Genomic DNA, 14,585 nt, shown 5'->3' with positions numbered 1-14,585 from the left:
AAGCCTATGGCTTTTGATTTCTTTCGATCGATCGATCGATCGATCTTTGCAAAGTAAATAAGTATTCAACTGCGGACTCTTGATTGACATTGCCATCCCTCTGAACTTCAGAAGCATGCGCTTTGGCCTCAAAACTCCTCCTACTTTTGGCGGCAGGAAAAAAAGGCTACAACCCATACACACGCACAAGAAAAGGTTCCGATGGCGCTGTGTTACGTTATAGAAGAAACGCTCAAATAAGCTCTATTTTCAGAATCAAAAAGGTTTTCTGGCAATTGTCAGTGAACAAAATTCCCAAACTACAAGCGTACTTGGGTGGTAAGGTGCAGCATAGCATTTTAGCCTAAGTCCAAGATGTTTATAACACATGAGATTATTCAGCAACGCCTTGACAGGGATGACTAATGAGGCCAAAGAGTTCTTTTGGGGTCTCCCCACGTAGATTTAAATCCTGAGAGTAATGGCTTCTTCTGCTCAAGTGTGTGATGGGATTTTGTTTACTTTGCCAGTGCCCCATTTTTAAGCCTATGGCTTTTGATTTCTTTCGATCGATCGATCGATCGATCTTTGCAAAGTAAATAAGTATTCAACTGCGGACTCTTGATTGACATTGCCATCCCTCTGAACTTCAGAAGCATGCGCTTTGGCCTCAAAACTCCTCCTACTTTTGGCGGCAGGAAAAAAAGGCTAAAACCCATACACACGCACAAGAAAAGGTTCCCGTAAGCAGCTAATGAGTTGTTGGACTAGAATTCCATTGGGAATTTCCCGCGCAGGTTCGAATCCTGCCAACAACGTGGTTCATGTTGTTCCCGTACGGGCCCCTGCTGGCAGGCCATTTGGCGGAAGTAAAGAATCCCTGGTTGGCTTTTGACCAGGGCCAGATTTAGAATATGTATTTTATGAAAGCTAAACTCAAACGGAAGCGCTGCCGACAGACATCACACAGCCCTGCTCTTGACGTTCGGCATGCGAACTGGCAGCGGTGGGATTTAAACCCACGCCTCCGAAGAGATTGGAACCTAAATCCAGTGCCTTAGACCACTCGGCCACGCTACCTGTTGCTCAGTTGGACAAGAAATGCGACCAGCGAAACCGTGCAAAAAAAGGCGTTTCTATGATAGTAATTATCTTCAAACCATGTTCCGTGTGCATGGAACTTTAGATATCAATTACAGGCGCCCATTTGCGACACGGCACTGCGAAAGCACGTGTCCTTGCGATGGTGATATAGTGGTAAGCATAGCTGCCTTCCGAGCAGTTGACCCGGGTTCGATTCCCGGCCATCGCATGCTGTACTTTTGAGTTATACATGTGTATATGCAGTTTCATTCACAACTAAAGCTCTCAGAGGGCAATGGCCAAACTGGCAAACAGTTGAGTATTAGAGCATTTGAACTAATCCTCTTGGCAGATCGCATGATTGCGGAGTGACAGGTATGAAACAGCCCCATAACATGAATGAGTGAATGCTGTTCACCCACTATAACAAGAATCAACAAAGTACATGACGCTGACGTGAAGTTGAACACGCAACTTTCTGATCTGGAGTCAGACGCGCTACCGTTGCGCCACAGAGGCAGCCCGAGTGGTCCGGTCCGATGGCGCTGTGTTACGTTATAGAAGAAACGCTCAAATAAGCTCTATTTTCAGAATCAAAAAGGTTTTCTGGCAATTGTCAGTGAACAAAATTCCCAAACTACAAGCGTACTTGGGTGGTAAGGTGCAGCATAGCATTTTAGCCTAAGTCCAAGATGTTTATAACACATGAGATTATTCAGCAACGCCTTGACAGGGATGACTAATGAGGCCAAAGAGTTCTTTTGGGGTCTCCCCACGTAGATTTAAATCCTGAGAGTAATGGCTTCTTCTGCTCAAGTGTGTGATGGGATTTTGTTTACTTTGCCAGTGCCCCATTTTTAAGCCTATGGCTTTTGATTTCTTTCGATCGATCGATCGATCTTTGCAAAGTAAATAAGTATTCAACTGCGGACTCTTGGTTGACATTGCCATCCCTCTGAACTTTAGAAGCATGCGCTTTGGCCTCAAAACTCCTCCTACTTTTGGCGGCAGGAAAAAAAGGCTACAACCCATACACACGCACAAGAAAAGGTTCCGATGGCGCTGTGTTACGTTATAGAAGAAACGCTCAAATAAGCTCTATTTTCAGAATCAAAAAGGTTTTCTGGCAATTGTCAGTGAACAAAATTCCCAAACTACAAGCGTACTTGGGTGGTAAGGTGCAGCATAGCATTTTAGCCTAAGTCCAAGATGTTTATAACACATGAGATTATTCAGCAACGCCTTGACAGGGATGACTAATGAGGCCAAAGAGTTCTTTTGGGGTCTCCCCACGTAGATTTAAATCCTGAGAGTAATGGCTTCTTCTGCTCAAGTGTGTGATGGGATTTTGTTTACTTTGCCAGTGCCCCATTTTTAAGCCTATGGCTTTTGATTTCTTTCGATCGATCGATCGATCGATCTTTGCAAAGTAAATAAGTATTCAACTGCGGACTCTTGGTTGACATTGCCATCCCTCTGAACTTTAGAAGCATGCGCTTTGGCCTCAAAACTCCTCCTACTTTTGGCGGCAGGAAAAAAAGGCTACAACCCATACACACGCACAAGAAAAGGTTCCCGTAAGCAGCTAATGAGTTGTTGGACTAGAATTCCATTGGGAATTTCCCGCGCAGGTTCGAATCCTGCCAACAACGTGGTTCATGTTGTTCCCGTACGGGCCCCTGCTGGCAGGCCATTTGGCGGAAGTAAAGAATCCCTGGTTGGCTTTTGACCAGGGCCAGATTTAGAATATGTATTTTATGAAAGCTAAACTCAAACGGAAGCGCTGCCGACAGACATCACACAGCCCTGCTCTTGACGTTCGGCATGCGAACTGGCAGCGGTGGGATTTAAACCCACGCCTCCGAAGAGACTGGAACCTAAATCCAGCGCCTTAGACCACTCGGCCACGCTACCTGTTGCTCAGTTGGACAAGAAATGCGACCAGCGAAACCGTGCAAAAAAAGGCGTTTCTATGATAGTAATTATCTTCAAACCATGTTCCGTGTGCATGGAACTTTAGATATCAATTACAGGCGCCGATTTGCGACACGGCACTGCGAAAGCATGTGTCCTTGCGATGGTGGTATAGTGGTAAGCATAGCTGCCTTCCAAGCAGTTGACCCGGTTCGATTCCCGGCCATCGCATGCTGTACTTTTGAGTTATACATGTGTATATGCAGTTTCATTCACAACTAAAGCTCTCAGAGGGCAATGGCCAAACTGTCAAACAGTTGAGTATTAGAGCATTTGAACTAATCCTCTTGGCAGATCGCATGATTGCGGAGTGACAGGTATGAAACAGCCCCATAACATGAATGAGTGAATGCTGTTCACCCACTATAACAAGAATCAACAAAGTACATGACGCTGACGTGAAGTTGAACACGCAACTTTCTGATCTGGAGTCAGACGCGCTACCGTTGCGCCACAGAGGCAGCCCGAGTGGTCCGGTCCGATGGCGCTGTGTTACGTTATAGAAGAAACGCTCAAATAAGCTCTATTTTCAGAATCAAAAAGGTTTTCTGGCAATTGTCAGTGAACAAAATTCCCAAACTACAAGCGTACTTGGGTGGTAAGGTGCAGCATAGCATTTTAGCCTAAGTCCAAGATGTTTATAACACATGAGATTATTCAGCAACGCCTTGACAGGGATGACTAATGAGGCCAAAGAGTTCTTTTGGGGTCTCCCCACGTAGATTTAAATCCTGAGAGTAATGGCTTCTTCTGCTCAAGTGTGTGATGGGATTTTGTTTACTTTGCCAGTGCCCCATTTTTAAGCCTATGGCTTTTGATTTCTTTCGATCGATCGATCGATCTTTGCAAAGTAAATAAGTATTCAACTGCGGACTCTTGGTTGACATTGCCATCCCTCTGAACTTTAGAAGCATGCGCTTTGGCCTCAAAACTCCTCCTACTTTTGGCGGCAGGAAAAAAAGGCTACAACCCATACACACGCACAAGAAAAGGTTCCGATGGCGCTGTGTTACGTTATAGAAGAAACGCTCAAATAAGCTCTATTTTCAGAATCAAAAAGGTTTTCTGGCAATTGTCAGTGAACAAAATTCCCAAACTACAAGCGTACTTGGGTGGTAAGGTGCAGCATAGCATTTTAGCCTAAGTCCAAGATGTTTATAACACATGAGATTATTCAGCAACGCCTTGACAGGGATGACTAATGAGGCCAAAGAGTTCTTTTGGGGTCTCCCCACGTAGATTTAAATCCTGAGAGTAATGGCTTCTTCTGCTCAAGTGTGTGATGGGATTTTGTTTACTTTGCCAGTGCCCCATTTTTAAGCCTATGGCTTTTGATTTCTTTCGATCGATCGATCGTTGCAAAGTAAATAAGTATTCAACTGCGGACTCTTGGTTGACATTGCCATCCCTCTGAACTTTAGAAGCATGCGCTTTGGCCTCAAAACTCCTCCTACTTTTGGCGGCAGGAAAAAAAGGCTACAACCCATACACACGCACAAGAAAAGGTTCCGATGGCGCTGTGTTACGTTATAGAAGAAACGCTCAAATAAGCTCTATTTTCAGAATCAAAAAGGTTTTCTGGCAATTGTCAGTGAAAAAAATTCCCAAACTACAAGCGTACTTGGGTGGTAAGGTGCAGCATAGCATTTTAGCCTAAGTCCAAGATGTTTATAACACATGAGATTATTCAGCAACGCCTTGACAGGGATGACTAATGAGGCCAAAGAGTTCTTTTGGGGTCTCCCCACGTAGATTTAAATCCTGAGAGTAATGGCTTCTTCTGCTCAAGTGTGTGATGGGATTTTGTTTACTTTGCCAGTGCCCCATTTTTAAGCCTATGGCTTTTGATTTCTTTCGATCGATCGATCGATCGTTGCAAAGTAAATAAGTATTCAACTGCGGACTCTTGGTTGACATTGCCATCCCTCTGAACTTTAGAAGCATGCGCTTTGGCCTCAAAACTCCTCCTACTTTTGGCGGCAGGAAAAAAAGGCTACAACCCATACACACGCACAAGAAAAGGTTCCGATGGCGCTGTGTTACGTTATAGAAGAAACGCTCAAATAAGCTCTATTTTCAGAATCAAAAAGGTTTTCTGGCAATTGTCAGTGAACAAAATTCCCAAACTACAAGCGTACTTGGGTGGTAAGGAGCAGCATAGCATTTTAGCCTAAGTCCAAGATGTTTATAACACATGAGATTATTCAGCAACGCCTTGACAGGGATGACTAATGAGGCCAAAGAGTTCTTTTGGGGTCTCCCCACGTAGATTTAAATCCTGAGAGTAATGGCTTCTTCTGCTCAAGTGTGTGATGGGATTTTGTTTACTTTGCCAGTGCCCCATTTTTAAGCCTATGGCTTTTGATTTCTTTCGATCGATCGATCGATCTTTGCAAAGTAAATAAGTATTCAACTGCGGACTCTTGGTTGACATTGCCATCCCTCTGAACTTTAGAAGCATGCGCTTTGGCCTCAAAACTCCTCCTACTTTTGGCGGCAGGAAAAAAAGGCTACAACCCATACACACGCACAAGAAAAGGTTCCGATGGCGCTGTGTTACGTTATAGAAGAAACGCTCAAATAAGCTCTATTTTCAGAATCAAAAAGGTTTTCTGGCAATTGTCAGTGAACAAAATTCCCAAACTACAAGCGTACTTGGGTGGTAAGGTGCAGCATAGCATTTTAGCCTAAGTCCAAGATGTTTATAACACATGAGATTATTCAGCAACGCCTTGACAGGGATGACTAATGAGGCCAAAGAGTTCTTTTGGGGTCTCCCCACGTAGATTTAAATCCTGAGAGTAATGGCTTCTTCTGCTCAAGTGTGTGATGGGATTTTGTTTACTTTGCCAGTGCCCCATTTTTAAGCCTATGGCTTTTGATTTCTTTCGATCGATCGATCGATCGATCGATCTTTGCAAAGTAAATAAGTATTCAACTGCGGACTCTTGATTGACATTGCCATCCCTCTGAACTTCAGAAGCATGCGCTTTGGCCTCAAAACTCCTCCTACTTTTGGCGGCAGGAAAAAAAGGCTAAAACCCATACACACGCACAAGAAAAGGTTCCCGTAAGCAGCTAATGAGTTGTTGGACTAGAATTCCATTGGGAATTTCCCGCGCAGGTTCGAATCCTGCCAACAACGTGGTTCATGTTGTTCCCGTACGGGCCCCTGCTGGCAGGCCATTTGGCGGAAGTAAAGAATCCCTGGTTGGCTTTTGACCAGGGCCAGATTTAGAATATGTATTTTATGAAAGCTAAACTCAAACGGAAGCGCTGCCGACAGACATCACACAGCCCTGCTCTTGACGTTCGGCATGCGAACTGGCAGCGGTGGGATTTAAACCCACGCCTCCGAAGAGACTGGAACCTAAATCCAGCGCCTTAGACCACTCGGCCACGCTACCTGTTGCTCAGTTGGACAAGAAATGCGACCAGCGAAACCGTGCAAAAAAAGGCGTTTCTATGATAGTAATTATCTTCAAACCATGTTCCGTGTGCATGGAACTTTAGATATCAATTACAGGCGCCGATTTGCGACACGGCACTACGAAAGCATGTGTCCTTGCGATGTTGGTATAGTGGTAAGCATAGCTGCCTTCCAAGCAGTTGACCCGGGTTCGATTCCCGGCCATCGCATGCTGTACTTTTGAGTTATACATGTGTATATGCAGTTTCATTCACAACTAAAGCTCTCAGAGGGCAATGGCCAAACTGTCAAACAGTTGAGTATTAGAGCATTTGAACTAATCCTCTTGGCAGATCGCATGATTGCGGAGTGACAGGTATGAAACAGCCCCATAACATGAATGAGTGAATGCTGTTCACCCACTATAACAAGAATCAACAAAGTACATGACGCTGACGTGAAGTTGAACACGCAACTTTCTGATCTGGAGTCAGACGCGCTACCGTTGCGCCACAGAGGCAGCCCGAGTGGTCCGGTCCGATGGCGCTGTGTTACGTTATAGAAGAAACGCTCAAATAAGCTCTATTTTCAGAATCAAAAAGGTTTTCTGGCAATTGTCAGTGAACAAAATTCCCAAACTACAAGCGTACTTGGGTGGTAAGGTGCAGCATAGCATTTTAGCCTAAGTCCAAGATGTTTATAACACATGAGATTATTCAGCAACGCCTTGACAGGGATGACTAATGAGGCCAAAGAGTTCTTTTGGGGTCTCCCCACGTAGATTTAAATCCTGAGAGTAATGGCTTCTTCTGCTCAAGTGTGTGATGGGATTTTGTTTACTTTGCCAGTGCCCCATTTTTAAGCCTATGGCTTTTGATTTCTTTCGATCGATCGATCGATCTTTGCAAAGTAAATAAGTATTCAACTGCGGACTCTTGATTGACATTGCCATCCCTCTGAACTTCAGAAGCATGCGCTTTGGCCTCAAAACTCCTCCTACTTTTGGCGGCAGGAAAAAAAGGCTAAAACCCATACACACGCACAAGAAAAGGTTCCCGTAAGCAGCTAATGAGTTGTTGGACTAGAATTCCATTGGGAATTTCCCGCGCAGGTTCGAATCCTGCCAACAACGTGGTTCATGTTGTTCCCGTACGGGCCCCTGCTGGCAGGCCATTTGGCGGAAGTAAAGAATCCCTGGTTGGCTTTTGACCAGGGCCAGATTTAGAATATGTATTTTATGAAAGCTAAACTCAAACGGAAGCGCTGCCGACAGACATCACACAGCCCTGCTCTTGACGTTCGGCATGCGAACTGGCAGCGGTGGGATTTAAACCCACGCCTCCGAAGAGACTGGAACCTAAATCCAGCGCCTTAGACCACTCGGCCACGCTACCTGATGCTCAGTTGGACAAGAAATGCGACCAGCGAAACCGTGCAAAAAAAGGCGTTTCTATGATAGTAATTATCTTCAAACCATGTTCCGTGTGCATGGAACTTTAGATATCAATTACAGGCGCCGATTTGCGACACGGCACTACGAAAGCATGTGTCCTTGCGATGTTGGTATAGTGGTAAGCATAGCTGCCTTCCAAGCAGTTGACCCGGGTTCGATTCCCGGCCATCGCATGCTGTACTTTTGAGTTATACATGTGTATATGCAGTTTCATTCACAACTAAAGCTCTCAGAGGGCAATGGCCAAACTGTCAAACAGTTGAGTATTAGAGCATTTGAACTAATCCTCTTGGCAGATCGCATGATTGCGGAGTGACAGGTATGAAACAGCCCCATAACATGAATGAGTGAATGCTGTTCACCCACTATAACAAGAATCAACAAAGTACATGACGCTGACGTGAAGTTGAACACGCAACTTTCTGATCTGGAGTCAGACGCGCTACCGTTGCGCCACAGAGGCAGCCCGAGTGGTCCGGTCCGATGGCGCTGTGTTACGTTATAGAAGAAACGCTCAAATAAGCTCTATTTTCAGAATCAAAAAGGTTTTCTGGCAATTGTCAGTGAACAAAATTCCCAAACTACAAGCGTACTTGGGTGGTAAGGTGCAGCATAGCATTTTAGCCTAAGTCCAAGATGTTTATAACACATGAGATTATTCAGCAACGCCTTGACAGGGATGACTAATGAGGCCAAAGAGTTCTTTTGGGGTCTCCCCACGTAGATTTAAATCCTGAGAGTAATGGCTTCTTCTGCTCAAGTGTGTGATGGGATTTTGTTTACTTTGCCAGTGCCCCATTTTTAAGCCTATGGCTTTTGATTTCTTTCGATCGATCGATCGATCTTTGCAAGGTAAATAAGTATTCAACTGCGGACTCTTGGTTGACATTGCCATCCCTCTGAACTTTAGAAGCATGCGCTTTGGCCTCAAAACTCCTCCTACTTTTGGCGGCAGGAAAAAAAGGCTACAACCCATACACACGCACAAGAAAAGGTTCCGATGGCGCTGTGTTACGTTATAGAAGAAACGCTCAAATAAGCTCTATTTTCAGAATCAAAAAGGTTTTCTGGCAATTGTCAGTGAACAAAATTCCCAAACTACAAGCGTACTTGGGTGGTAAGGTGCAGCATAGCATTTTAGCCTAAGTCCAAGATGTTTATAACACATGAGATTATTCAGCAACGCCTTGACAGGGATGACTAATGAGGCCAAAGAGTTCTTTTGGGGTCTCCCCACGTAGATTTAAATCCTGAGAGTAATGGCTTCTTCTGCTCAAGTGTGTGATGGGATTTTGTTTACTTTGCCAGTGCCCCATTTTTAAGCCTATGGCTTTTGATTTCTTTCGATCGATCGATCGATCTTTGCAAAGTAAATAAGTATTCAACTGCGGACTCTTGGTTGACATTGCCATCCCTCTGAACTTTAGAAGCATGCGCTTTGGCCTCAAAACTCCTCCTACTTTTGGCGGCAGGAAAAAAAGGCTACAACCCATACACACGCACAAGAAAAGGTTCCGATGGCGCTGTGTTACGTTATAGAAGAAACGCTCAAATAAGCTCTATTTTCAGAATCAAAAAGGTTTTCTGGCAATTGTCAGTGAACAAAATTCCCAAACTACAAGCGTACTTGGGTGGTAAGGTGCAGCATAGCATTTTAGCCTAAGTCCAAGATGTTTATAACACATGAGATTATTCAGCAACGCCTTGACAGGGATGACTAATGAGGCCAAAGAGTTCTTTTGGGGTCTCCCCACGTAGATTTAAATCCTGAGAGTAATGGCTTCTTCTGCTCAAGTGTGTGATGGGATTTTGTTTACTTTGCCAGTGCCCCATTTTTAAGCCTATGGCTTTTGATTTCTTTCGATCGATCGATCGATCGTTGCAAAGTAAATAAGTATTCAACTGCGGACTCTTGGTTGACATTGCCATCCCTCTGAACTTTAGAAGCATGCGCTTTGGCCTCAAAACTCCTCCTACTTTTGGCGGCAGGAAAAAAAGGCTACAACCCATACACACGCACAAGAAAAGGTTCCGATGGCGCTGTGTTACGTTATAGAAGAAACGCTCAAATAAGCTCTATTTTCAGAATCAAAAAGGTTTTCTGGCAATTGTCAGTGAACAAAATTCCCAAACTACAAGCGTACTTGGGTGGTAAGGAGCAGCATAGCATTTTAGCCTAAGTCCAAGATGTTTATAACACATGAGATTATTCAGCAACGCCTTGACAGGGATGACTAATGAGGCCAAAGAGTTCTTTTGGGGTCTCCCCACGTAGATTTAAATCCTGAGAGTAATGGCTTCTTCTGCTCAAGTGTGTGATGGGATTTTGTTTACTTTGCCAGTGCCCCATTTTTAAGCCTATGGCTTTTGATTTCTTTCGATCGATCGATCGATCTTTGCAAAGTAAATAAGTATTCAACTGCGGACTCTTGGTTGACATTGCCATCCCTCTGAACTTTAGAAGCATGCGCTTTGGCCTCAAAACTCCTCCTACTTTTGGCGGCAGGAAAAAAAGGCTACAACCCATACACACGCACAAGAAAAGGTTCCGATGGCGCTTTGTTACGTTATAGAAGAAACGCTCAAATAAGCTCTATTTTCAGAATCAAAAAGGTTTTCTGGCAATTGTCAGTGAACAAAATTCCCAAACTACAAGCGTACTTGGGTGGTAAGGAGCAGCATAGCATTTTAGCCTAAGTCCAAGATGTTTATAACACATGAGATTATTCAGCAACGCCTTGACAGGGATGACTAATGAGGCCAAAGAGTTCTTTTGGGGTCTCCCCACGTAGATTTAAATCCTGAGAGTAATGGCTTCTTCTGCTCAAGTGTGTGATGGGATTTTGTTTACTTTGCCAGTGCCCCATTTTTAAGCCTATGGCTTTTGATTTCTTTCGATCGATCGATCGATCTTTGCAAAGTAAATAAGTATTCAACTGCGGACTCTTGGTTGACATTGCCATCCCTCTGAACTTTAGAAGCATGCGCTTTGGCCTCAAAACTCCTCCTACTTTTGGCGGCAGGAAAAAAAGGCTACAACCCATACACACGCACAAGAAAAGGTTCCGATGGCGCTGTGTTACGTTATAGAAGAAACGCTCAAATAAGCTCTATTTTCAGAATCAAAAAGGTTTTCTGGCAATTGTCAGTGAACAAAATTCCCAAACTACAAGCGTACTTGGGTGGTAAGGAGCAGCATAGCATTTTAGCCTAAGTCCAAGATGTTTATAACACATGAGATTATTCAGCAACGCCTTGACAGGGATGACTAATGAGGCCAAAGAGTTCTTTTGGGGTCTCCCCACGTAGATTTAAATCCTGAGAGTAATGGCTTCTTCTGCTCAAGTGTGTGATGGGATTTTGTTTACTTTGCCAGTGCCCCATTTTTAAGCCTATGGCTTTTGATTTCTTTCGATCGATCGATCTTTGCAAAGTAAATAAGTATTCAACTGCGGACTCTTGGTTGACATTGCCATCCCTCTGAACTTTAGAAGCATGCGCTTTGGCCTCAAAACTCCTCCTACTTTTGGCGGCAGGAAAAAAAGGCTACAACCCATACACACGCACAAGAAAAGGTTCCGATGGCGCTGTGTTACGTTATAGAAGAAACGCTCAAATAAGCTCTATTTTCAGAATCAAAAAGGTTTTCTGGCAATTGTCAGTGAACAAAATTCCCAAACTACAAGCGTACTTGGGTGGTAAGGAGCAGCATAGCATTTTAGCCTAAGTCCAAGATGTTTATAACACATGAGATTATTCAGCAACGCCTTGACAGGGATGACTAATGAGGCCAAAGAGTTCTTTTGGGGTCTCCATACGTAGATTTAAATCCTGAGAGTAATGGCTTCTTCTGCTCAAGTGTGTGATGGGATTTTGTTTACTTTGCCAGTGCCCCATTTTTAAGCCTATGGCTTTTGATTTCTTTCGATCGATCGATCGATCTTTGCAAAGTAAATAAGTATTCAACTGCGGACTCTTGGTTGACATTGCCATCCCTCTGAACTTTAGAAGCATGCGCTTTGGCCTCAAAACTCCTCCTACTTTTGGCGGCAGGAAAAAAAGGCTACAACCCATACACACGCACAAGAAAAGGTTCCGATGGCGCTGTGTTACGTTATAGAAGAAACGCTCAAATAAGCTCTATTTTCAGAATCAAAAAGGTTTTCTGGCAATTGTCAGTGAACAAAATTCCCAAACTACAAGCGTACTTGGGTGGTAAGGTGCAGCATAGCATTTTAGCCTAAGTCCAAGATGTTTATAACACATGAGATTATTCAGCAACGCCTTGACAGGGATGACTAATGAGGCCAAAGAGTTCTTTTGGGGTCTCCCCACGTAGATTTAAATCCTGAGAGTAATGGCTTCTTCTGCTCAAGTGTGTGATGGGATTTTGTTTACTTTGCCAGTGCCCCATTTTTAAGCCTATGGCTTTTGATTTCTTTCGATCGATCGATCGATCTTTGCAAAGTAAATAAGTATTCAACTGCGGACTCTTGGTTGACATTGCCATCCCTCTGAACTTTAGAAGCATGCGCTTTGGCCTCAAAACTCCTCCTACTTTTGGCGGCAGGAAAAAAAGGCTACAACCCATACACACGCACAAGAAAAGGTTCCGATGGCGCTGTGTTACGTTATAGAAGAAACGCTCAAATAAGCTCTATTTTCAGAATCAAAAAGGTTTTCTGGCAATTGTCAGTGAACAAAATTCCCAAACTACAAGCGTACTTGGGTGGTAAGGTGCAGCATAGCATTTTAGCCTAAGTCCAAGATGTTTATAACACATGAGATTATTCAGCAACGCCTTGACAGGGATGACTAATGAGGCCAAAGAGTTCTTTTGGGGTCTCCCCACGTAGATTTAAATCCTGAGAGTAATGGCTTCTTCTGCTCAAGTGTGTGATGGGATTTTGTTTACTTTGCCAGTGCCCCATTTTTAAGCCTATGGCTTTTGATTTCTTTCGATCGATCGATCGATCGTTGCAAAGTAAATAAGTATTCAACTGCGGACTCTTGGTTGACATTGCCATCCCTCTGAACTTTAGAAGCATGCGCTTTGGCCTCAAAACTCCTCCTACTTTTGGCGGCAGGAAAAAAAGGCTACAACCCATACACACGCACAAGAAAAGGTTCCGATGGCGCTGTGTTACGTTATAGAAGAAACGCTCAAATAAGCTCTATTTTCAGAATCAAAAAGGTTTTCTGGCAATTGTCAGTGAACAAAATTCCCAAACTACAAGCGTACTTGGGTGGTAAGGAGCAGCATAGCATTTTAGCCTAAGTCCAAGATGTTTATAACACATGAGATTATTCAGCAACGCCTTGACAGGGATGACTAATGAGGCCAAAGAGTTCTTTTGGGGTCTCCCCACGTAGATTTAAATCCTGAGAGTAATGGCTTCTTCTGCTCAAGTGTGTGATGGGATTTTGTTTACTTTGCCAGTGCCCCATTTTTAAGCCTATGGCTTTTGATTTCTTTCGATCGATCGATCGATCTTTGCAAAGTAAATAAGTATTCAACTGCGGACTCTTGGTTGACATTGCCATCCCTCTGAACTTTAGAAGCATGCGCTTTGGCCTCAAAACTCCTCCTACTTTTGGCAGCAGGAAAAAAAGGCTACAACCCATACACACGCACAAGAAAAGGTTCCGATGGCGCTGTGTTACGTTATAGAAGAAACGCTCAAATAAGCTCTATTTTCAGAATCAAAAAGGTTTTCTGGCAATTGTCAGTGAACAAAATTCCCAAACTACAAGCGTACTTGGGTGGTAAGGAGCAGCATAGCATTTTAGCCTAAGTCCAAGATGTTTATAACACATGAGATTATTCAGCAACGCCTTGACAGGGATGACTAATGAGGCCAAAGAGTTCTTTTGGGGTATCCCCACGTAGATTTAAATCCTGAGAGTAATGGCTTCTTCTGCTCAAGTGTGTGATGGGATTTTGTTTACTTTGCCAGTGCCCCATTTTTAAGCCTATGGCTTTTGATTTCTTTCGATCGATCGATCTTTGCAAAGTAAATAAGTATTCAACTGCGGACTCTTGGTTGACATTGCCATCCCTCTGAACTTTAGAAGCATGCGCTTTGGCCTCAAAACTCCTCCTACTTTTGGCGGCAGGAAAAAAAGGCTACAACCCATACACACGCACAAGAAAAGGTTCCGATGGCGCTGTGTTACGTTATAGAAGAAACGCTCAAATAAGCTCTATTTTCAGAATCAAAAAGGTTTTCTGGCAATTGTCAGTGAACAAAATTCCCAAACTACAAGCGTACTTGGGTGGTAAGGAGCAGCATAGCATTTTAGCCTAAGTCCAAGATGTTTATAACACATGAGATTATTCAGCAACGCCTTGACAGGGATGACTAATGAGGCCAAAGAGTTCTTTTGGGGTCTCCCCACGTAGATTTAAATCCTTAGAGTAATGGCTTCTTCTGCTCAAGTGTGTGATGGGATTTTGTTTACTTTGCCAGTGCCCCATTTTTAAGCCTATGGCTTTTGATTTCTTTCGATCGATCGATCGATCTTTGCAAAGTAAATAAGTATTCAACTGCGGACTCTTGGTTGACATTGCCATCCCTCTGAACTTTAGAAGCATGCGCTTTGGCCTCAAAACTCCTCCTACTTTTGGCGGCAGGAAAAAAAGGCTACAACCCATACACACGCACAAGAAAAGGTTCCGATGGCGCT

The 14,585-nt window shown here is 43.8% G+C and overlaps 7 non-coding genes across 7 annotated transcripts; 3 read left to right on the top strand and 4 right to left on the bottom strand.

Moving 5' to 3' along the window:
• Positions 1-977: 977 nt before the first annotated feature.
• trnal-uag (transfer RNA leucine (anticodon UAG)) lies at positions 978-1,059 on the bottom strand. The gene has a single exon. It is a non-coding gene; the product is annotated as a tRNA-Leu (tRNA).
• Positions 1,060-1,219: 160 nt separating this feature from the next.
• trnag-ucc (transfer RNA glycine (anticodon UCC)) lies at positions 1,220-1,291 on the top strand. Its single transcript has one exon. It is a non-coding gene; the product is annotated as a tRNA-Gly (tRNA).
• A 1,603-nt stretch (positions 1,292-2,894) lies between these two features.
• trnal-uag (transfer RNA leucine (anticodon UAG)) lies at positions 2,895-2,976 on the bottom strand. Its single transcript has one exon. It is a non-coding gene; the product is annotated as a tRNA-Leu (tRNA).
• A 3,385-nt stretch (positions 2,977-6,361) lies between these two features.
• Positions 6,362-6,443, bottom strand: trnal-uag (transfer RNA leucine (anticodon UAG)). Its single transcript has one exon. It is a non-coding gene; the product is annotated as a tRNA-Leu (tRNA).
• A 160-nt stretch (positions 6,444-6,603) lies between these two features.
• trnag-ucc (transfer RNA glycine (anticodon UCC)) lies at positions 6,604-6,675 on the top strand. Its single transcript has one exon. It is a non-coding gene; the product is annotated as a tRNA-Gly (tRNA).
• A 1,082-nt stretch (positions 6,676-7,757) lies between these two features.
• trnal-uag (transfer RNA leucine (anticodon UAG)) lies at positions 7,758-7,839 on the bottom strand. Its single transcript has one exon. It is a non-coding gene; the product is annotated as a tRNA-Leu (tRNA).
• A 160-nt stretch (positions 7,840-7,999) lies between these two features.
• trnag-ucc (transfer RNA glycine (anticodon UCC)) lies at positions 8,000-8,071 on the top strand. Its single transcript has one exon. It is a non-coding gene; the product is annotated as a tRNA-Gly (tRNA).
• The last annotated feature ends 6,514 nt before the right edge of the window (positions 8,072-14,585 follow it).

Source organism: Eucyclogobius newberryi, unplaced genomic scaffold (assembly GCF_026437365.1).
Source record: "Eucyclogobius newberryi isolate DKJ021-1_F unplaced genomic scaffold, fEucNew1.0.hap1 SCAF_11, whole genome shotgun sequence".
NCBI lineage: Eukaryota > Metazoa > Chordata > Actinopteri > Gobiiformes > Gobiidae > Eucyclogobius > Eucyclogobius newberryi.
Note: the sequence above shows the minus strand (reverse complement) of the source record. Positions and strands in the feature narration are given on the sequence as shown.